Consider the following 22,118-nt stretch of genomic DNA (forward strand, 5'->3'; position numbering starts at 1 on the left):
TAGGAGCTTGGTAGACATGGCCTCCTCCGGCTGCCATGGAGCAAAACAGACCTGTTCACCCCACGACCGCACATTTTTGCAGTGCCATCTGAGGCACTGGTTGGTATCACTGCTGGCCAGCCGGCTGGCTCTGGAGCCGGGTAGACCTGGCCTACGCCGACCACCCCGGAGAATTGCAGACCTGTTCACCGTGTGACCACTCGTCTTTGCAGCCACATCTCCTGTGGCTGGCACGCACAGCCATCCACCTGGCTGGTCCCAGAGACGTGTAGACCTGGCCTTTGCCATCCATCCCATAGCGAGGTAGACCTGTTGTCCTTGCGACCACCTGCCTTCACGGCGCCCTCTTTTGCGGCTGGCCGGTTGCGGAGCTGGGTAGACCTGGCCTTTTCTGGCCACCTTGGAGCAAGGTAGACCTGTCTTCCGCGCGATTGACAGATTTCGCAGCGCCCTCTAAAGCGGCTGTCCGGTCCCGGAGCCGGATAGACCTGGCCTCTGCCGGTCGCCCCTGAGTGAGGTAGACCTGTTGTCCCCTCGACTGCCCGACTTCGTGGCTCCCTCCTCATCAGATGGCCGGTCCTGGAGTCGAATAGGCCTGACATCCTCCGTCCGCCCTGGAGCAGAATAGACCTGTTGTCCCTGCAACCACACATCTTTGCAGCTCCATCTTAAGCATTGGTTGGCATCACCGCTGGCCAGCCAGCTGCCTCTGGATTCGGGTACACCTGGCCTCAGCTGGCCGCCCCTGGAGAAGGGTAGACCTGTTGTCCCTGCGACTGCCTGACTTAGCAGCCACATCTCCAGCAGCTGGTGTGCACCTCCTGCCAGATGACCGGTCACAGAGCCGGGTAGACCTGGCCTTTGCTGGCTGCCACAGAGCGAGGGTAGACCTGTTCTCCCTGCGACCGCCTGCCTTCGCTGTGCCACCTACGGTGCCAGCTGGCAGACACCGTCAGCTGCCCGGCTGGTCCTGGAGACAGGTAGACCTGGCCTTCTCTGGCCGCCCTAGAGCAAGGTAGACCTGTTGTCCTTGCGACCGTCCACCTTTGCAGCACCCTATCCGGCGGCTGGCTGGTCCAGGAGCCGGGTAGACATGGCCTCTGGAGGCTGCCTCAAAGTAAGGTACACCTGTGTTCCCCATGACCACCTGACTTTGCGGCGCCCTCCCTGGTGGCTGTCCGGCTTCGGAGCAGGGTAGACCTGGCCTCCACCGGCTGCCCCAGAGTGAGGTAGACCTGTTGTCCCCTGTGACCGATCGATTTCACAGCGCCCTAATACAGCGGCTGTCCTGCTCCGGAGCTGGGTTGACCTGGCCTCCGCCGGACTCCCCAGAGTGAGGTACACCTGTTGTCCCCACGACTGACCGTCTTTGCAGTGCCCTCTTTGGTGTCTGGCTGGCTTCAAAGTAGAGTGGATCTGGCCTCCACCGGCCTCCCTGGAGTGAGGTAGACCTGTTGTCCTTGTGATACCGAAATAACGAGAAAAAGAACTAATGTAGATATAGCAATAGCAGTAGTTATGCTAAGGCTTAGAAAGCAGCAGTTCACAAGCAGGCCCTGGAAAACAGGCCTGGGAATGTACTAAGAACCACAAACTAATAACTAAAGGATCCAGTAGAGCATGCAGAACACAATGAAATAATAAACGATAAAGGTTAATGTATAATCAATGATAAAGGGTTCTGGTGGTGGGAAGACAAGCAAGGGGGATTAAAGGGGGGTAGCCTACAGTTTTGAGTAGACAAGCATGTAGAATTTATGACTTTTAGAAATAATATCTACAAGATTTATGTAACTGTATTGTCTTGAAGAATGTGTACTTCTGTATGTAGACCACTTTGTAAAAGGATATAAAAACCTGACAAAAAAGGGGAACTGTGGGCTCTGACTTTGGACGCTAGTCCTCAGACCCCAGGGCCCTCAATAAAGCACCGCACTAAACAACCTAGTTGTTTCGTGTCTCTCTGTCAGGCAACCGTTTTCTGGCAACCGTGGCAGGACTCCAAAGGTAGCTGGGGCGGTTTGCGTCCTGATCCACTCCACGCCGGCACCGAGTGATTCTCGGGGAGTCATCGGTTCGTGCCCAACCCCGCACCTGTCGGACAACTGCAGGAGGTAAGCCCGAAGGTGCTTTATTTTTTTGGTATTGGGTGCCTGCCCATAAGACGAAGCATCGGCTCCACTGGGTTGGGCTAAAGATGTCTTGGGTAAAGCCTGGACGCCGGCTGTAAGACGCGGCAAAAGCTTCGCTGGTCCGGCACTTGTTCCCCCGCGGTGTCGGAGGGTGACAAGTTGGTTGGTTGGTTGGTTGGTCTATCCTTCTATTTGCATAGATTTTCTTTCTTTTCCTGTTTATTCTGTTTGGGAATGATGCCTTTGAAAACGTTTAAAACTCTAGCAAGTTCCGGGATAGAAATCCCGGACGATTTGCCTTTGGACTGTTTATTACAACATTGGAATGCGGGGAATTTTGGTCAAGAAGTAAGTAAAAGGAAATTGATTGATTTTTGTAATAATGTGTGGCCTTTATATGAACCCAATGGTATGCAATGGCCTAGAAATGGTACACTGAATCCTGACATTATTACACCTTTGATGCATTTCCTACAAAGTAATGAAAAATGGGATTAAATACCGTATTTAGACCTCTTCTATTATTTGAAAGATTAACCGGAGTGGCAAAAGGAGTGCGGGATCATGGTTTTGAAAACATTAAAGGTGAATTGTGAAGGATGTAAGGGATGGCAGAAAGAGAAGGAAAGCTCAGTTAGGTTTTCGGAACCTGAGGAGGATGTTTCTTTGTTGGTAGCCCCTAGTGCCCCTCCGATGGAGGAACATGACTTTGGAGAAAGTATGCCAGAGGTGGAAAAGGAGGATCGGGAAGCAAAGGTAGAAACCGCAGATATACCACAAACCCCCTTATGTGAAAGAACTCAGAGAGGGCGGTGGGAGGTAGAAAGAAAGAAAAAGGAAGAGGGTGCTCATTTAATGGTTCTGCTGTGTGAAGCAGTCTGGCTGCATGGGGAACAAGTCATAGTGAAAGTTCCCTTTTCTCCGAATGATTTGCTAATCTGGAAACAATCAGCGGGGGCGTATCGGGAGGATCCTGAACAGACTGTGCGGGTGGTAAAGATGGTAATTAAGACTCAGAACCCAGATTGGAATGATTTACAAGTTTTGTTAGACAAAATAATGAATTCTACTGAAAAGGAAATGGTGTTTAAAGCTATGACAGAGAAAGCACGAGAAATGATTAGGTTACGGCTTGTGGATGGTACAGTAAATTATTTAGTATCTAGGGAAGACCCGGAGTGGGATCCCAACTCAACGGGTGGGTCTCGGAGACTTAAAACTTATCAGGAATTGTTAACGGAAGGAATACAGAATGGAATACCAAAAATTTTGAATTGGTCTAAGTTGTATTTGGTCAGGCAGGAAAAGAATGAGTCTCCGTCAACCTTTTTAGAGCGGCTTAAGGAGACAGCTCGTAGATACACTAATTTAGAAGTTGAAGGGGAGTCGGGAAAATTACAGCTAGCATTAATCTTTATGGGGCAGTCCCAGGAAGATATTAGAAAGAAACTACAGAAATTGGAGGGAGAAGATACTCGGAATTTAGATAAACTATTGGAAGTTGCATTGAAGGTATATAATAATAGGGGAAAAGAAATGGCCAGGAAACAACAGGCTACTATGTTAGCAGTGTTACAGCAAGCGGCTGGAAATAATATGAGAGGAGGGAGCTGAGGACGTGGACTAAGAGGGGGAAAAGGGATAGCAAGGGGGCGGAGGCCAATGGGTATGGAAGGACTTATGGGTCAATTGAATATGGGAAGAGGAAGAATACAGCTAGGGATAGATCAATGTGCTTTATGTAAAAATAGAGGGCATTGGAAAAATGAGTGTCCTCTCAACCAAGGAATGGGTTTTGGGGGAGGAATTATAGCTAGTGGGGATGGAAATCAGGGAATGATGAATAATACAGGTGCTTTCCCAGGAAATCCATAAGGTGTTGCCCAAGCCTTTATGATGGGGAATTATCAAAATTCAAGTTGACTAGATGAAGACATGAAAGTAGTAATGGAAGTAGATGGAGAACCGTTAGAATTTAGAGTAGATACGGGGGCATCATACTCAGCTGTTAACACTAAGCTAGGACCTTTGAGTGATTCTACTATCCAAGTAGTGGGGGTTACGGGACAAGTTGAGGAACGAACGTTTTTGCGACCATTAGATATAAAATTTGGAGGGAAAGAATTTGACCATCAATTTTTATATATGCCAAATAGCCCAGAATCGCTATTCGGGAGGGATCTATTGTCAACGTTAGAGGCAAAGATAATATTTGAAAAAGGTAGAGTAAGATTGGAATTTCCCAAGGAGAATATTGCTAAGTTGTTCGTAGTAAAAGAAGTTGAAGCAGCAGAAATACCACAAGAAATAGAGCAAGCTGTAGTACCATGGGTATGGGAAACAGGAGTACCTGGAAAATCAAAAGCGGCACAACCAGTTGTAATAGAACTAAAGGAAGAAGCCTCCCCAGTAAGGGTAAGACAATATCCTTTGAAATTGGAAGCACAAATAGGAATAGCACCCATGATTGAACAATTTCTTAGCTTGGGAATTTTACAGGAATGTGAGTCAGAATTCAATACTCCGATATTCCCAGTCAGAAAGCCAAATGATAAGTATAGATTAGTTCAAGATTTAAGAGCAATTAATAACATCACTAAAGATATACACTCAGTTGTAGCTAATCCGTATACATTGTTGACAGCTGTGTCGGAAAACTTTAAGTGGTTCACAGTGATTGATTTGAAAGATGCATTTTTCTGTATCCCTTTGGCACTTGAAAGTAGGAGATACTTTGCCTTTGAGTGGGAGAACCCAGACACGGGACGCAAGAAGCAGCTCACCTGGACGCGTCTACCACAAGGATTCAAAAACTCACCAACTATTTTTGGAAATCAATTGGCTCAAGAGTTAGAAGGATGAAAGATGACTCAGGTAAAAGAATCACCTTTCTTATTTGTTCTCCTACAATATGTTGATGACATCTTTATAGCCTCCACAGAAAAGGATGTTTGCCTCAGACTCACTATTGGATTACTTAACATGCTGGGACAAGCTGGATACCGAGTATCAAAAGAAAAAGCTCAGCTGGTAAGAGCCCAAGTAATTTACCTAGGCTGCGAAATTTCACAAGGGGTGCGAAAGTTAGGAGTTAATCGAATACAAGCAATTTGCACCATACCCACACCACGAAATCTGCAAGAGTTAAGATCCTTTTTGGGCATGGTAGGGTGGTGCCACTTGTGGATCCCGGAATTTGGACTAAAAGCAAAACCCCTGTATGAGGCAGCCAAAAGCCCTGTGTTTCAGTGGGGACAAACGCAAGAAAAGGCATTCCAGAGTTTGAAACAAGCCTTAAAGGAAGCCCCAGCACTAGGATTGCCAGATCTTACAAAACCTTTTCAACTATACATAAATGAGAGACAGAGACTGGCAATAGGGGTTCTCACCCAAAAACTGGGCTCATGGAAACGCCCGGTAGGGTACTTCTCAAAGCAGCTAGACACTGTAAGCGCCGGATGGCCTGGTTGTCTTAGGGCTGTGGCAGCAACAGTGCTCCTAATTCAGGAAGCCAGAAAATTGATTCTGGGAAAAAGGATGGGAGTATTTGTTCCCCACATGGTCATTGCAGTTTTGGAACAAAAAGGGGGGCATTGGCTCTCGTCAAGCCGCATGTTACGATACCAGGCACTTCTCCGAGAACAGGACGACATTGAAATAAAAATAAACAATCATCTTAATCCAGCAGAATTTCTTAGGAGCGGCAGCCAGGGAGAAGGAGGCGAATTGACGCACGATTGCGTGGAAATATTGAACAGGTGTATGCCAGCCGGAAAGACCTGAAAGATGAGCCTTTGGAAAATCCAGAATGGGAACTGTTTACAGACGGATCCAGCTTTGTGGAAAACGGAACCAGGTATGGGGGATACGCAGTAGTGACTTTGACACAAATAATAGAAGCTCGAGCTTTAACCCCCGGAACTTCAGCCCAGAAGGCCGAGATACAACCTCTGGTAAGAGCCTTAGAATTGAGTCAAGGGAAAAGAGTAAACATTTGGACTGATTCAAAATATGCCTTTGGAGTAATACATGTACATGCAGCTCTGTGGAAAGAAAGAGGACTGTTAAATTCTCAAGGATCAGAAATTAAGCACAAAGAACAAATATTAGCACTATTGGAAGCAGTGCATATACCTCAAGCAGTAGCAGTGATGCATGTAAGAGGACATCAAAATGAAGAAGGAAAAGCTTTCCAAGGAAACCAGTTGGCTGACAGAGTTGCCAAACAGGTTGCCCGAGAGGTATGGACACAATTAGATTTATTACCAGCGCGATTTAACCCTGCCACTTCTTTTCTTGAGCAGAAACCATGGTATACACATGAAGATGAGAAACTTGCTCAATTTCTCCAGGCCCAGAGGAATGAAAAAGGATGGTATGTCACAGCTGTAGGTCAGGTTGTATTGCCAACAAAGGTAATGAAAACAGCTTTAGAAATTGAACATAACACGTGCCATTGGGGGGCAGATGCATTAGTACAATTTTTAAAACATGAGGTGATTTCCAACCAGATGTTAACAATGGCAAAACGGATTAACGCCACGTGTCCAGTCTGTATTAAAAATAACCCAGTGACACGAAGGCAAATACAACTAGGAAAGTTACAAGTAGGGCCGCAACCAGGAGAATATTGGCAAATAGATTTCTCAGAGCTACCAAAAGCACAAGGGTACCGTTATTTACTGGTGTATGTGTGTACTTTTTCAGGGTGGCCGGAAGCTTTCCCATGCAGGACTAACCAGGCAAAGGAAGTAATTAAAACCTTACTACAAGAAATTATTCCTAGATTTGGGATCCCATTAGGAATGTCCTCAGATAGGGGACCTCACTTTGTAGCTGGAGTAGTCCAAGAGGTAGCCAAAGTATTAGGGATAGCTTGGGATCTCCATACGCCCTGGGGACCACAATCTAGCGGCCAGGTAGAACGGATGAATCAGACATTAAAAGGGCAGATTAAGAAAATTTGTCAGGAAGCGAAGATACAGTGGCCTCAGGCACTACCTCTAGCCTTGCTAAGAATCAGGATTAAACCCTGTCGTTATTCGCGATACGGCCGCGGAGAATAACGACAATGACTCCTCCAGCTAGCAGCAAAGAGAAGCAACTTTATTGTGAAGGCGAACCACTTTTATAGTGTGGATCGCTGAAGAAGAGAGGAACGGCCGTCCATTGGATAGTAGAAGAAAACAGAACGTTCTCACGGATCGTGAGAACTGTTTTTCCTTACTTTCTGAAAAACAGCAGGTGCTTAATCTTGTTGTGAATTCCTTCCTGTTTTTCCCGAGGTTTATCACCTTGGGAAGATCCAGGGAGGAACAGGCAAACTGCAGCAGACCCGAGAGAAATTTTCCTTAGCATGAGAAAGGAGAAAAAGTCCTCAGGCCCTTGCAACTTTCAGCCTGTGGCTTCAATGAAGCCCACAAAACCCAGAGAAAAGATAGGAGTAAGTCCATACAAAATTTTGTATGGCAAGCCATATCATGCTGCAACCTACAAAGGCGACCCTCACTTAGTAGGAGATGAAGTATTGCTGAGTTATATTTTGTCTCTAAATAAAGTCCTTACAGCGCTGCGAGGAGCATTGCAGTGGAACCGACCTCTGCCCTTGGAAAATCCTGTCCATGACATCCAGCCAGGAGATCAAGTATATGTGAAGAACTGGAATACGGAACTCTTGAAAGAAGTATGGGGCGGTCCTCACCAGGTGATCATGACTACCTACACGGCAGTGAAAGTCCAAGGGATCGAAAATTGGATTCACTACACTCGAATCAAGAAGGTCCCGTCAAGATGGGAAGTACAGCCTCTGTCAGCAACAAAAATGGTGTTCAGGGCAAGGCCTTAGTTCTTTTAACATTAGTCTGCATAATGTAGGTGGGAGAAGCGTTTGTTAAAATCATAGTTCCGGAGCCAGATGTAATAGTGTCGGAAGGTGCGGGAGTAAATTTAACCTGTCTGTTTTCTAACAATCAGAGAGCTGGATTAAAAGAAGCAAATGCAGCCTGGAAACAAATCACCACAGACGAAGTATTTACAGAAGGGATCGTGACACTTTGGGATATGGAACAGCAAAGAGGTAGCACCACTTTGATGATATCTCATATGCAAGCTGATCAGGTAGGACAATTCTCATGTGTTGTGTGGATTAGAGAAAGCTTTGACTATGGAAAAATAAATGTAGATATTCTAAAAGAAAATAGGAGAGTACGACAGGTGACAGAAGTTGGAAAAACACAACAAGAATTGGGACAAGAAAACTTAATAGTGGGATTAGTTAGAGATTTTGGGCAAGTACAAAATACTACGTCCATCACTGCATGTTTACCTTTAACCTAAAGCGGCGGGAGATCCAATACCATGGGGCATCATTCCCCTTGGGGAAATGCCTCCAGTAACCATAAATGGGACAAAAAGATGTAATAAAGTGATGCAGAACCATACTAAGATGATAGAGGAAACCTATACAGTTCGAGTGCAATGGTCATTGCCAGGATGAAGGAGTGAATGCCTAAAATTACCAAATGCAGTTTATTCAAAAATTGGGCGGTTCAAGGATGTAGGATGGTGTTCTTATGACATAAGGAAAAAAAGACAAAAACCAGTCACTGAATATTCTTATGAGATAGTATGTCAAGAAGGGAGGGAAGAATGGGAACAGTGGAAAACGATTTGGAGTCCCAGCTTGTTAGAATCTTACAGCTACATAGGACCACCAGTACATTGGTGTATCGAATGGTCAGGCCAAAGGGAACAAGAACATTTAGGAATGTTAGGGACTGAAGTAGTAAGACGGGATCAAATGACCCCCACACCTAGCTGGAATTGTAGCAAATCATCACATGTGATACCCCTCAATCCCAAATTGGTTTAGTGCCAGTCCGGATACTACTAAAATGGGGCTGTGAATGTCAAAGATATAATCATACAATAACAGGTGAAATAAAGGGGGCTTGGAAAGATTGTCAGGCGACTACCGTCAGGAGTCCAGGGCATTCGGTGTGGGTAATGGGGCACGGACAATGGACTACCCATATGCCCATTAACGGCCCAGTCACACAGATTACATTAGGGGTCCCTACACTCTGCCCTTTCTGGAAACATTCTAAATTAACACAAAGAGAGATACAGTCATGAACAAAGAGAGAAACAAATGAGGTGGCAGAAGAACTAGGACTGGGAGATGAAGATGAATGGCATGAACCCTCATCAGGAGTTAAATTTGGATGGGTACTGGAATCCCTGTTTGCACAAATTTCTACATATAGAAACCGGGACATGCTGTACAAATTATTGGGACAAACTGAGAGGTTAGACGCAGTTACAAAAAAAGGATTTAGGGATCTAAACTTACAGTTGCAAGCAACAACAAGAATGACAGTCCAAAATAGAATGGCATTAGATTTGCTCTTATTAAAAGAACACGGAGTCTGTGGATACCTCCAAGGAAAGGTTGATCGTTGCTGTGTACATATCCCAAATGTCACAGAAGAAGTAGAAAAGGACATAAGTCAATTGGAACAAATTGAAACAAAAGTGCATGAAGTCCAGGAAGAAGCTGAACATAATTGGGTAGGAGCACTATTTAGCTCCTTAGGAATCCAGGTCTCTGGTTGGATATCATCAATTGTACAATATGTAATAATGATTGTGTTGATTATTGTAGTCTGCATGATTATGTATAGATGTCTTTTAGGAATGATTGCCATAGAAGGAACTCATACTTGGCATGTCATGAGAGCACTAACCCGGAAAGAAGTAATCCTACCAATTCAAAGAGAAGACCCACCATCCTACTTAGAAATCATTACTTGAAAAATTGAGCATCCTTGCAGAAAATCTGAAGAATGCTCAAAAGGGGGGAGTTGATACCGAAATAACGAGAAAAGGAACTAATGTAGATATAGCAATAGCAGTAGTTATGCTAAGGCTTAGAAAGCAGCAGTTCACAAGCAGGCCCTGGAAAACAGGCCTGGGAAACAGACCTGGGAATGTACTAAGAACCACAAACTAATAACTAAAGGATCTAGTAGAGCATGCAGAACACAATGAAATAATAAACTATAAAGGTTAATGTATAATCAATGATAAAGGGTTCTGGTGGTGGGAAGACAAGCAAGGGGGATTAAAGGGGGGTAGCCTACAGTTTTGAGTAGACAAGCATGTAGAATTTATGACTTTTAGAAATAATATCTACAAGATTTATGTAACTGTATTGTCTTGAAGAATGTGTACTTCTGTATGTAGACCACTTTGTAAAAGGATATAAAAACCTGACGAAAAAGGAGAACTGTGGGCTCTAACTTTGGACGCTAGTCCTCAGACCCCAGGGCCCTCAATAAAGCACCGCACTAAACAACCTAGTTGTTTTGTGTCTCTCTGTTGGGCAACACTTGCGACTGCCCGAATCCGCAGTGCCCTCTCCGTCGGCTGGCCAGTCTCGGAGCTGGGTAGTCCAGGCCTCATTCGGCCGCCCCAGAGCAGGATAGACCTGTTCACTCCGCGACTGCACACTTTTGCAGCGCCATCTGAGGCATTGGCTGGCATCACCGTTGGCCAGCCGGCTACCTCTGGAGCCGGGTAGACCTGGCCTCCACTGGCTGCCTGGAGCGAGGTAAACCTGTTTTCTCCGTGACCGCCCAAAACCCAAGGGGATACCCTCCAATCCCAGCACACCACTCACCTCCCTCAGGTCATCTTGGGTTCCTTCCAGGAGCGCCTGGGGAAGGAGAACAAAAGTTTGATCTGGATTGGACCTTGTGGGACTGTTGGGGCACAGGGGTGCAGGGAGCAGGGCAGGGATGATGGGGTGGGAATTCAGAGCCTCCAAGGAGATCTTTTTGAGGTGGGGGGAGACCCAAAGACATTGAATCGGGGTCAATGGAGGGCCCAAGGGACAGGGCTGGGGCTGGAAAGGGGTTCGGTGTAAGGTAAAAGGGAGGAGAAAGAAATTGCAGGGTAGAGACATGGGGTACAAGGAAGGGGCTGGCTGGGGACAAAATAATGTGGATGGGTGGGGACAAAAGAGGCAGGACCCAGAGAGGATTTGGGAAGGGGGTGAGTCAGGGAATTGTTGAAGGGGACCCTGCTGCAGTGGTCAGGAAGAAAGGCAATAGAGTGAGGGGACACATGGAAGGGAAGACCTTGGGCATGGTCAGTGGGAGGCATTTGGGAACGCTGGAGAGGACACAGAGGAGGGAGCAGGGAAGGAATTTCTGAAGGGACCCAGGGCGTGGGATGGGAGGCGACCAAGGGCAGGTTGTGGGGACAGCGTTTGGCTGTTACCTCAACTTGGCCTGTGCTGGGGGGCACAGCAGGATGGAGAAGAGCAGGGCCACGCTGAGCACAGCCATTATAGACAGCGCTGGTTGAGGCTGTAGCAGGGCAGGAGCACCTTTATCCCTGCCAGGACTCCTCCCTGCACCCTCCCCAGGCCAAAGCCTGGCTTGGCACAGCCCGCAGTTCTGGCCACAAGCCTGGCCCTGGACAGAATCCATCCCATCCGTGGCACGGATCCAGCCCCCTCCCCGCATACCCCCCGCTTCGTGCACAGGGCAGCTGTCCCTGGAGGGGACCAGGCACCCAGGGGACCAAGGGAGGCAGGCAGGGATCCAAAGGCTGCTGGGGACCCTGTGGGGACATAATCCATCCTCCAACAGCCCCCTTGGGCAACACCCCCCTTCTCCTCGTACCCCTCCTCCCCAAGGGTTTTTCCTTCAAGACATCCCACAGCTGACACCAGCCACTCACCCAGACTGTCTGAGCAGAATTGGCTCTGTTCCCCCTCCTGCCCCATGGCGAAAAAGCAGATGGACTGATGCCTCTTATTTGGGACATCAAGACTCCAGAATCTTGGTAAACTGAGACATTATAGGACAGGGGTGTCATGAACCTGGGAAACATCAAAGTGATTTGGATCTCCAGGCACTGGAGACACTGGGGAGAACTGGGAAATGATGACCACCTGAAGACAAGGCTGAGGCTTGGGGAATTACTCAGGTGTGGCACTTCCCGCATTCAGACAACCCCATTATCTCCCTTTCCCTGTATGGCCCAAACTGGTCCCATCTTCAGCCCCAGGGTGGAGTCCAGGTGAGAATATACCCTGACCTGAGGCTGACCCTCATCCTGTCACACCCGCAGTCAATAAACCCTCCCAGAGCACCAGGGCCCTGCTCTGCACAGTTGCCACACACGGGGGCTGCCAGGAACCCCATCCCCAACAAGCTCCCTCTCCAGCATTGTCCCTGGCTGCAATAGGCTGCAGCTCCCCAAAGCCCTTGTCCCCACACAGGGTCTCTGCAATGCCCTGAACCAAGGTCAGCAGTGGCCCTGAGCAGGATGTGCCCATCCCAAAGGACATGGGGAAGTGGGCACTTCTAGAGCAGCCACTGGGACCAAATTGAGCTAACAGAGGTGCCCAGTCGGTGGAAGGATGTTGGTCCCCAGCCAGCATCTCTGATAAGCCCTATTTACCCAGAGCCTGAGGCAGCAGGAGGACATTCAGACATCTTGGGCATCCGAGAGGTGAAAATCCACTGAGAAGTGGCTCCTGAGGGCTGTCCATGGCTGTGATTCCTTTTTGACATTCCAGGACTTTGGTGAAGATTTCTGCTTTCTCTCTGCTGTGGATGCATCAGAGAGGTATTGTGGGCCAGCCAGGAAAACATTTCAGGACACTGCCTTGACTGTTTGGTCTGGAACTTGCCCAAAGAGCCACAATGCCCATGGGGGAAGATTTTCCTCTGGAGTTGTTTTGCTTTGTGCCCCATGGATGAGACAGCAGAGTGTCTGTAGGGGATTCTTGACCAGATGGACAAGAGCTGTGACATCATTGGTGTGCTGACCAATGTTCCTAAGCACCAAAGTTCCTAATCACCTTGGAGAGGAATTCAGGAAATGTCTGCAGGGTCCTAATTTGGGAACTTTGGCCAAGGAGAGGCACTGGACAGCCACTGAACATGTGCCAACAACCTGAGGACAATGAGCTGGACACACACAGACATTCCCAGTATGGGTAGAGTGATCCCTCATTTTCAGAGAACCCGGTGAGAATGTTCCTTTCTCTCTGGGGGCTGTGTCAGCTCTCCAGGATCTGTCCCTACAGTTGTTTGACTCTACGCTCGTGCCAGTCATTCAGGACAAATGAGTTTCCCCTCTCCTATCGGTGGTGTCTTCTGCATAAACAATTTGCAAGAGGATTCTCAGGACAGGAAAGACTCAGAACTCTCAGAGCTGTTCCAGAGGAGGACACCAAGACTCTCTGAGGGCTGGAGCACCTCTGTGACAGAAAAAGGCAGAGAGAGCTGGGGCTGCTCAGCCTGGAAGAGGCTGTGGGGAGACTCTGTTGTGACCTTTCAGGAATCCAAGGCACCTCCTAGGAAGCAGGAAACCTTCCATAATGTCCTGGAATGTCAAACAGGAATCACAGCCATGGACAGCCCTCAGGAACCCCTTCTCAGGGGATTTTCACTTCTTGGATGACCAAGATGTCTGAATGTCTTCCTGCTACCTCAGGCTCTGGGTAAACAGGGCTTATCAGAGATGCTGGCTGGGGACCAAAATCCTTCCCCTGCCTGGGCACCTCTGTTTGCACAATTTGATCCCAGTGGCTGCCTGGGGACAAACACCTGCTCCCCATATTCTGGGGATGGGGGAATCCTGCTCTAGGCAGATGCCAGCCCTGGAAGTGAAGAAGGGAGCTCGCGGACAGAATCAAGGACAAAGGATGTGAACTTCTCTTCAAACAAGATATAAAAGACTTAAGGACTGACAGTGAAACATGTTTGTTTATATGCTGTTGTATCTTTTGTCAACTATGTCAGGTAACAAAGCAGATTTACCAGTGATGCAGACAAGGGAGAATGTTTGGGAAAATTTAGCTCAGACAGTGGGGTTGGACACAATTTGTTTGAGACATTCCAGGCTAAAATAGCCATTTTCAACATGTCTGGTGGGATTGCCAGTGAAAGAATGGCCCATTCCAGAGGGCATCCCTTCATGAGAGATGCGAGTTGTGACAACTCCTGTGAATGGATGGCATGTGTGGATTCAATTTCTCCCTGCGGTCTTTTTCAAACCAGAAGAATTACAAATTTTTGGTTCTACAATGGACTTTTGAATTGTATTTAGTGTTTTAGGAGTGACAAAGAACTAAACAATGGATGTTACTCTAAATCAGAATGTATATAGCAATTATACTATAGTCTCAAACAAACCATCCTTCCGAGTTCTAGTACAGTTATCGTGCCTGGATGGTCTGTTTGACTCTTGATCTTTCTCCTTTATGGAAGGAAATTTTGATAGTAGGTTGTATATATTAGTGGGGCTTATTGCTGTTCTCATTGTTTTGCTGTGCATCATCCAGTGCATTCAGCACACCATGAACGAAGCTGGAAAAAGGGTGTTTTTGGTGCAAACAATGGACGGAGATGTGGGAGTCCAGGGCATACCCCTGGCCTCCTTGGGGGTCTCAAAACCCCCCTGGCGAAGGTCTCAAAGACTCCTGAGTGAGACCCTGGTGTCTCAGGTGCTGAATTCTAACACCTGAGGGAAGTTGTCAGCACAAGGAGAATGGAAACAGGTCACCAAAATTAGTAAAGTGTAAATTAGACTTTCAGAACATAGATAAATAGACTTTGGGAATGTTTATGATAAGGGACACGTGGCCAAGATGGAGAATTTGGGGGGTGGACACCTTTTCCTCCTTCTTCTCCATGTCATCCATATTGGGTGACATGTTGGCACTTTTGGATTGGATGGGGTCAGGGCTGGACCATTAATAAAATTGTACTGTATTGGGAAAATTTTATGAACATGTAATACGTAGTACAAACTATATAAGATAAGCCCTGCCTTCACCAGGCAGATTCCACCATGGATGCCAGGCTGAGCAGACTGATGCTGGCCAGGCAAAAAGTCCCTGAGATAAGATATAATAAACAATCCTTGGAACAAGAGAAAACTGTCTCCAGCAATGTTTCTTCGGCTGCTTCAGAGAAAACCAGGGTTTGAACCACCTTCGTGTCCCTCTGAGGTGATCTCGGGGCAAAGGAGAAACCTCAGACTGGGACACTCTGTTGCTATTTTGTCTTTCTCTCTGTGTCTTCTGTTTCTTCTGTTTCTGTCCTCTTCCAAATTTTTAGTAATTTGGGGAAGGGGGATTGCTAGGCAGGGCCATCAGCTGCTGAGGTCTTGCCTGCTTCCCCCTCCCCCTAGAGTGTCCAGACTGGCCTGTGGTGTGGCTGGAATGCTGCCCCTGATGAGTTTTTACAGAAACCCCAGGCAAGGGGGACAGGGAGCCATCGGCCCATGGATGCAGCCTCTGAGTTCGAGCCTGGCTGTTGATATCCTGCCCCCCTCCCAGAGCAGCCCCTGCCCTTCTGGCCTTGGCCCCTGCTATCCTGGACCAGGCCCCCAGTGCAGCCACTGAAAAAGTTTCCATCGTAAGATAGCTCTGGGCTGTGGCCCAGGAGAGATCACTTGACCATCTGCAGGCCTGGCAAATTATGAACTCTTTAACTGAATTAACTCTTTAACTGAATGAGTCTTGCAGACACTTTGTTCTCTCTCCTGAGTGAAAGAACAGGACCAAGGTGAAGATAGGCACAGAAACAGCATGAAAACACCAAGGTCAGACAAAAGGAAGAGTCAGGTCTCAGATGACAGAAGAAGGTGAGTCGTGGACTGAAATTTCTCTGTTTTTAAGCCGTGGAGAAGAGACTCTTGTTTCCCTATAACTCAGAGAAAATGCATTATGAGGAGGATGAAATGTTTTAACTGTAGACATGAGCAGAGGGGTTTTTGCTAAAGAAAGTAGATGTTGAAATGGCTGTGATCCCATGAGAAATTTGAAGAGAGGAGAGAGATGAAGATCCCTGCTGTACCCCAGGGAAGAGAAGAAGAAAGAACTCTGCTTTCTAAGATGAAAAGAGCTTTTGTTTGAATTTTTATAATCTTTAAAGTGTGCCCCATAAGTTGATATGGTCCTCACAGTTAGATTTGGGAATATTGTGAGTCAAGGAAGGGATTTCTACACAGCGATCCGATTTGCGTTCTTCTGAATGGCTGATTCACTGTGACATAGAGGCCAGGAGAAAACTGTTTTCTTGTGGAGAAATCTCCATAGACTGAAGAGAAATTCTCCACACCCAAGTAAATTGGTGAATAGCTATTTTTAGAGATGGCAAACTGATTGATCTGTTTCTGTACGATATCAGTGTGAAAGAAAAGAAGTTGTGGGGGGAAGAGTAGCATTCTGAATGTATTATTCTGAGGGTTTTTTTCATACTTTCTTTGTACCCTTTAAAGTTTGAGCTTGTTTGGCCTTCCTCATAATCCTATCTCACAGCAGTAAATGTGTAAAAAATTCTAGTGGATGTACCAGCAATTTGGCCAAGGCTAAATCCATGGCAAACATAAAATTGAACTCTTCTTTCCTGAGCTCTTCAGTTCAGGATTTCAGTGACAAAGACTCATAAAATTTCTTCAACACACCCAAACAAGAAATGCCCCTGAGAATAATTTAAGTTTTCAATTCTTCTGTGGTAAATTAGACAGATTTCAAAAGCGTATTCAAAGTGAATATGCTGTATATTATATTGAAAGCATTGCAGAGAGAAATGTTTTGTCCTGTTAAGTTTTCTTTTCACATTTATAGATTGATACCAGCAATGTCCAATTCATATTGACCCCCTGCACCTTCTAATGCAGTCTGAATAGACATGAAAATCAAGACCCTTCATGGCTGACAATCAATAACACTTTGTCTCCACACAATCCACAACATTTCTTCCATCCAACCCCTGGAATTCCAATGGATCTGGAATGGTGCAGCCAACAGGACCAGGGCAGTGATTCTTCCCCTGCATTCGGCTGGGGGTTGGGCAGCACCTTGAGTGCTATGTCCAGTTCTGGGCCCCCAATTTAGGAAGGACATGGAGGTGCTGGAGTGTGTCCAGAGAAGAGCAACAAGGCTGGTGAGGGGTTTGGAACAAAAGTGATGAGAGGAGCAGCTGAGGGAGCTGGGGATATTTATCCTGGAGAAGAGGAGGCTCAGGTGAGACCTCATCACTCTCTACAACTCCCTGACAGGAGGGTGCAGACAGGTAAAGGTGAGGCTCTTCTGTCAGGGAACAGTGAAAGGACAAAACCACACAGTCATAATATGTACCAGGGTAGTTTTAGGTTGGACATTAGGAAATATTCTTGAATAAAAGGGTGATTGGGCATTGGAATGGGCTGTCCAAGGAAGGTGGGTGAGTCATAGTCCCTGGAAGTATTTCAGGATAGACTGGTTGTGGCACTGAGTACCATGGTCTGGGTGACAAGCTGGTGTTGGGTCACAGGTTGGACTTGATGCTCTCCAAGGTCTTTTCCAGCCTGGCTGATTCTGTGATGATTGTGACACTGCAGGGCCTCATGAAACTGACAGGACCAGAGTGACACTGTGTACAACATGGCACCACAGAGCCAAGGGGCCACTGTGACACTGTGGGGCTACATGGAAGCAAGGACTCCATTGTGACACTCTGGGTCCTCGTGGAACCACAAAGGCCACTGTGACACTGCAGGGCCTTGTGGAACCATGCAGAGCATTGTGACAGAGCAGGAATTCATTTAATGATGGGGCCATTGTGACACTGCAGGGCCCCATGGAACCAAGATACCAGTGTTGCTCCTCAGGGACTCATGGGATGAAGGAAACATGTTTGACACTGTGGTGCCCCTTGAGACAAAGAGGCCATTGTGACACTGTGGAACCAAGGAGAGCATTTCTGCACTGCGAGACCTCATGGAACCAAGGAACCATTGTGAACACTGAAGGGCCTTGGGGGACCAAGGCACCATTGTGACACTGTGGGGCCCAGGGATCCACTGTCCTGACACTTTGGAGCCCAAGGATCTGAGGGACTTTGTGATGCCAAGGGCTCCCAAGGAAGCAAAGGGATATTGTGACACTGGGAGGCCTCATGGAATAATGGAGACCATTTTGGCAGTCTAGGCCCTCGTGTTATCCAGGTGACACCAAGTTGGCTGGGAGTCCAACCTCCCTTAACACTTAGACAGGCTGGATAAAGGGCCCAAATCCAATAAGGTGAGGTTTAACAAGACCAAGAGCTGAGTCCTGCACTTTGCCCACAACAACACCTGCAGTGCTACAAGCTGGGGAGAGGGTGTGTCCAAGTTTGGGACAAATTTTAGGAAAAAGACCTCCAAAGGGTCCCCTCCCCCCCTTACAATTCCTTCCTTCACCAAGCTCGGAAAGAATTTTCTTCAGGGGAAAGTGGAAAAAACTGTTTATTAACAAAATACAAAAGAAACACTTCCCAGCACAGACCCAGATTGAGATGAACTCGGCAGATCTTCGCCAGGAAGGGCAGCAGGGCAGCAGAGCTTCTTTGGCAGACTTCCAGAGGTGGTCTCCGAAGTTCAGATCTGTGTCCTCTGGAGCCGGTGCAAATCTTAGGGATGGGGGGGGGGGGGGGGAGAGAGGGGCAGTTTAGGCAGCCGGGGGGGGGGGGGGGGGGAAAGCTGCTGAAGCAGCGGAGGGGAGAGGGGCAGGGGGGCAGCAGAAGCAGAAGCAGTGGCAAGCAGCAGCCAAAGCAGCGAGCAGCGGAAGCAGCAGCAAAAAGCCCCAAAAGCCGAAAAACACCCGGCTAGATAATACAGCCCGGGAGAGGGGCCGGCACTCCATGGTGGGGGGTAGGGAGAGGAGCTAGTCAAAACATAACCCATAACATTCCACCCCTTATCCCACATCGTGATCATTGACAAACGATTGGGATACACACTTACTAGGCACAAACTTCCTCTGACTTGCTCAAAACCTTCAACACTTACACATCTCCTCCTTCTCACTTGCTCAGGCCTTTGTCACTTACACATTTCCTTCTATTCATAAAATCTGGCATACAATGGTAGTGGCATTCAACAATAATATTTGTGTACAACTTTGTCCTATAATCAGATCTCCCTGAGGTACACAGCAGGTTGTTCCATCCTTCTGCATAATCCACCAAGTACATCCTGGTCCTTGAGCAAAGGCAATCCCACGAATGGGTTTGCCTGTACTCGAGGCAGGATGAATCCATACTGTCTTCCCTAGCAACCCTCTAACATGGGCCACTGGGACTTTATCTCCATCTATTAAATTAAGGCCTTCAGACTGGGCGGGACCTGTTCGGTTGGTGGAACCTCGAGTGTTGACTAACCAAGTGGCTTTTGCCAGGTGCTGCTCCCAGTTTTTTAGAGATCCCCCACCCAATGCCTTTAATGTGGTTTTCAACAATCCATTGTACCTCTCCACTTTACCTGCAGCTGGTGCATGGTAAGGGATATGGTACACCCACTTAACACCATGTTCCCTAGCCCAGGTGTTGACAAGCTTATTTTTGAAATGAGTCCCATTGTCTGACTCAATTCTCTCAGGGGTACCATGCCTCCAAAGGACCTGCTTTTCCAGGCCCAGGATGGTGTTGCGAGCAGTGGCATGGGACACAGGGTAGGTCTCCAACCATCCGGTGGTGGCTTCTACCATGGTCAGCACATAACGTTTTCCCTGGCGGGTCTGAGGCAGTGTGATGTAACTAATTCAGAGGAGAGGAAAGGAAATAAAGGCAGAAAATCCTCTTTTCCTGCTTCTCCTCTAAGAAATAACACAAGCCATGATTTATATATTCCTGAAGCCGATTCTAACATTCTTATAAATCTGTTATATGCCATTATCACTAAGCCTAGCCCGATGAGTATTTTGGTTAATACCCCTTTAATACAAAAACTTCGTATTAAAGAGAGCACCGGAGCTATCTCTGGATAAGTAAACAAGCCCAACAACCACAACGGTATTAACACTTCAAAGAAACTTAATAACCACCCATACAGGCAGGCTCCCACAACAAAAGACATTCTGGATTCAATAGACATACCAATACCAACAGTTGAAAACAAAATATTATTAGAATAAAGTTTTTTCCACTTTTTCTGGTTTCCCCTTACGGGCCACCAAAATAATTTGTCCAAGTTTGGGACAAATTTTAGGAAAAAGACCTCCAAAGGGTCCCCTCCCCCCCTTACAATTCCTTCCTTCACCAAGCTCGGAAAGAATTTTCTTCAGGGGAAAGTGGAAAAAACTGTTTATTAACAAAATACAAAAGAAACACTTCCCAGCACAGACTCAGATTGAGATGAACTCGGCAGATCTTCGCCGGGAAGGGCAGCAGAGCTTCTTTGGCAGACTTCCAGAGGTGGTCTCCAAAGTTCAGATCTGTGTCCTCTGGAGCCGGTGCAAATCTTAGGGATGGGGGGGAGGGAGAGAGAGGGGCAGTTTAGGCAGCCGGGGGGGGAAAAGAAGCTGAAGCAGCGGAGGGGAGGGGGTCAGGGGGGCAGCAGAAGCAGTGGCAAGCAGCAGCCAAAGCAGCGAGCAGCAGAAGCAGCAGCAAAAAGCCCCAAAAGCCGAAAAACACCCAGCTAGATAAAACAGCCCGGGGGAGGGGCCGGCAGCTCCATGGTGGGGGGTAGGGAGAGGAGCTAGTCAAAACATAACCCATAACAGGGTGGCTGGACAGCATCAAGGCAGATAAAGACCTAGGGCACTGATGGACAGCAGGCTGGACATGAGCCAGCAGTATGCCCTGGTGACCAAGAAGGCCTAAGGCTCCTGGCCTGGGTCAGGAATGGTGGGGCCAGCAGGACCAGGGCAGTGATTCTTCCCCTGTGCTCGCCACTGGTTGGGCAGCACCTCGAATGATGTGTCCAGTTATGAGACCCCGCTTTTAAGAAGGACATGGAGGGGATGTAGTGTATCCAGAGAAGGGCAACAAGGCTGGTGAGGGGTCTGGAACACAAATCCTGTGAGGAATCACTGAGGGAGTTGAGGTTGTTTATCTTGGACAAGAGGAGGCTCAGGACAGACAAGGTGGTGTCAGGACACAGCTTGGACTTGATGTTCTCCAAGGTCTTTTGCAGCCTGGCTGATTCTGTGATTCTCTGAAACCACCTCTGGAGCAGTTGCAGGATGAGTCCTGGGCCTCCTCTTCAGAAGGTCCAGCAGCCCAGGTCCCTCAGCTTCTCCTCACAGCCCCAAAGCCCATCCTGTCAGTCCTGCAGAGCCTCTCCAGCCCCTCCTCACTGCCCAGAACAGAGAGCCCCACACCCAGACACAGCAGCCCAGATGTGCCCCCCTGGTCTGTGGTGCCTGTGGCAAGGGAGCAGCACGAGGCACTGCAGGAGCCTGCAGACAATTCCTGAAGCACTTGTAGGATGATCCTGCTTTCCACGGGAAGTTCCCATGGTGTCAACTCAAGTACTGAAAATGGGGTCCAGAGAGGAAAGGACAAACAGGGATGGGCTGTATACAGGGGAGGTTAGAATAATGGGCAAGAGGAAGAAATCTGGAGCTAAAAAGAGTAAAGAAAACAAAGGTCAAGTAAAGGAAATTCTCAGAGCTGTGTGAGTGTGGCTGCAAGGCAGCCCTGGATCTGAGCAACAACGTCTGCAGTGGGACAGGAAAATCACAGCTCATGGAAACAAACTTTCAGGCCGACTGCAGAGGTCACTACAAACCTGAGTGGTTTCCCTCCCGTCCCCCAGCCCTTGCTGGCCCCAGGGGCTGATGGCATTTGTGCTCACTCAGCTCCATCTCCCCACAGCAGCACCATGGGGGTGCTGACGCCTGCTCTGTGCAGTGCAAACAGGGGCTCTTGAGTCAGTGCTGCCATGTCTGTGCCTGCAAGGATGCGGAACCTGTGTGAGCTGGGGGAGAGGCCAGGGCTGCAGAGGGGAGATGTTGTTGGCAGGTGCATGAGGACGCTCTGGGACGCTGCCCTGGGCTGTCCAGCGCAGTGGGGATGGATCAGCCCCTGCTCTGCTGCTCCTTGCTAGGGTCTCCCCCTTGCAGGGACCTTGCAGAGCACCAGCCATGCTCTTTGCCCCCAGTCTGCCCATTGCCAGCCTGGGGCTGCTCACAGGGGTTTTCTCTGCTCAGCATTG

General features: G+C 48.0%; 1 protein-coding gene across 1 annotated transcript in view; it reads right to left on the bottom strand.

Moving 5' to 3' along the window:
* Positions 1-22,118, bottom strand: part of LOC306813838 (Fc receptor-like protein 4) — a gene marked incomplete at its 3' end in the record, with an annotated part of 303,919 nt that overhangs the window by 104,904 nt on the left and 176,897 nt on the right. The gene's annotated exons all lie outside the window — the stretch shown is intronic.

Source organism: Erithacus rubecula (assembly GCF_903797595.1).
Source record: "Erithacus rubecula genome assembly, chromosome: 33".
Taxonomy (NCBI): Eukaryota; Metazoa; Chordata; class Aves; order Passeriformes; family Muscicapidae; genus Erithacus; species Erithacus rubecula.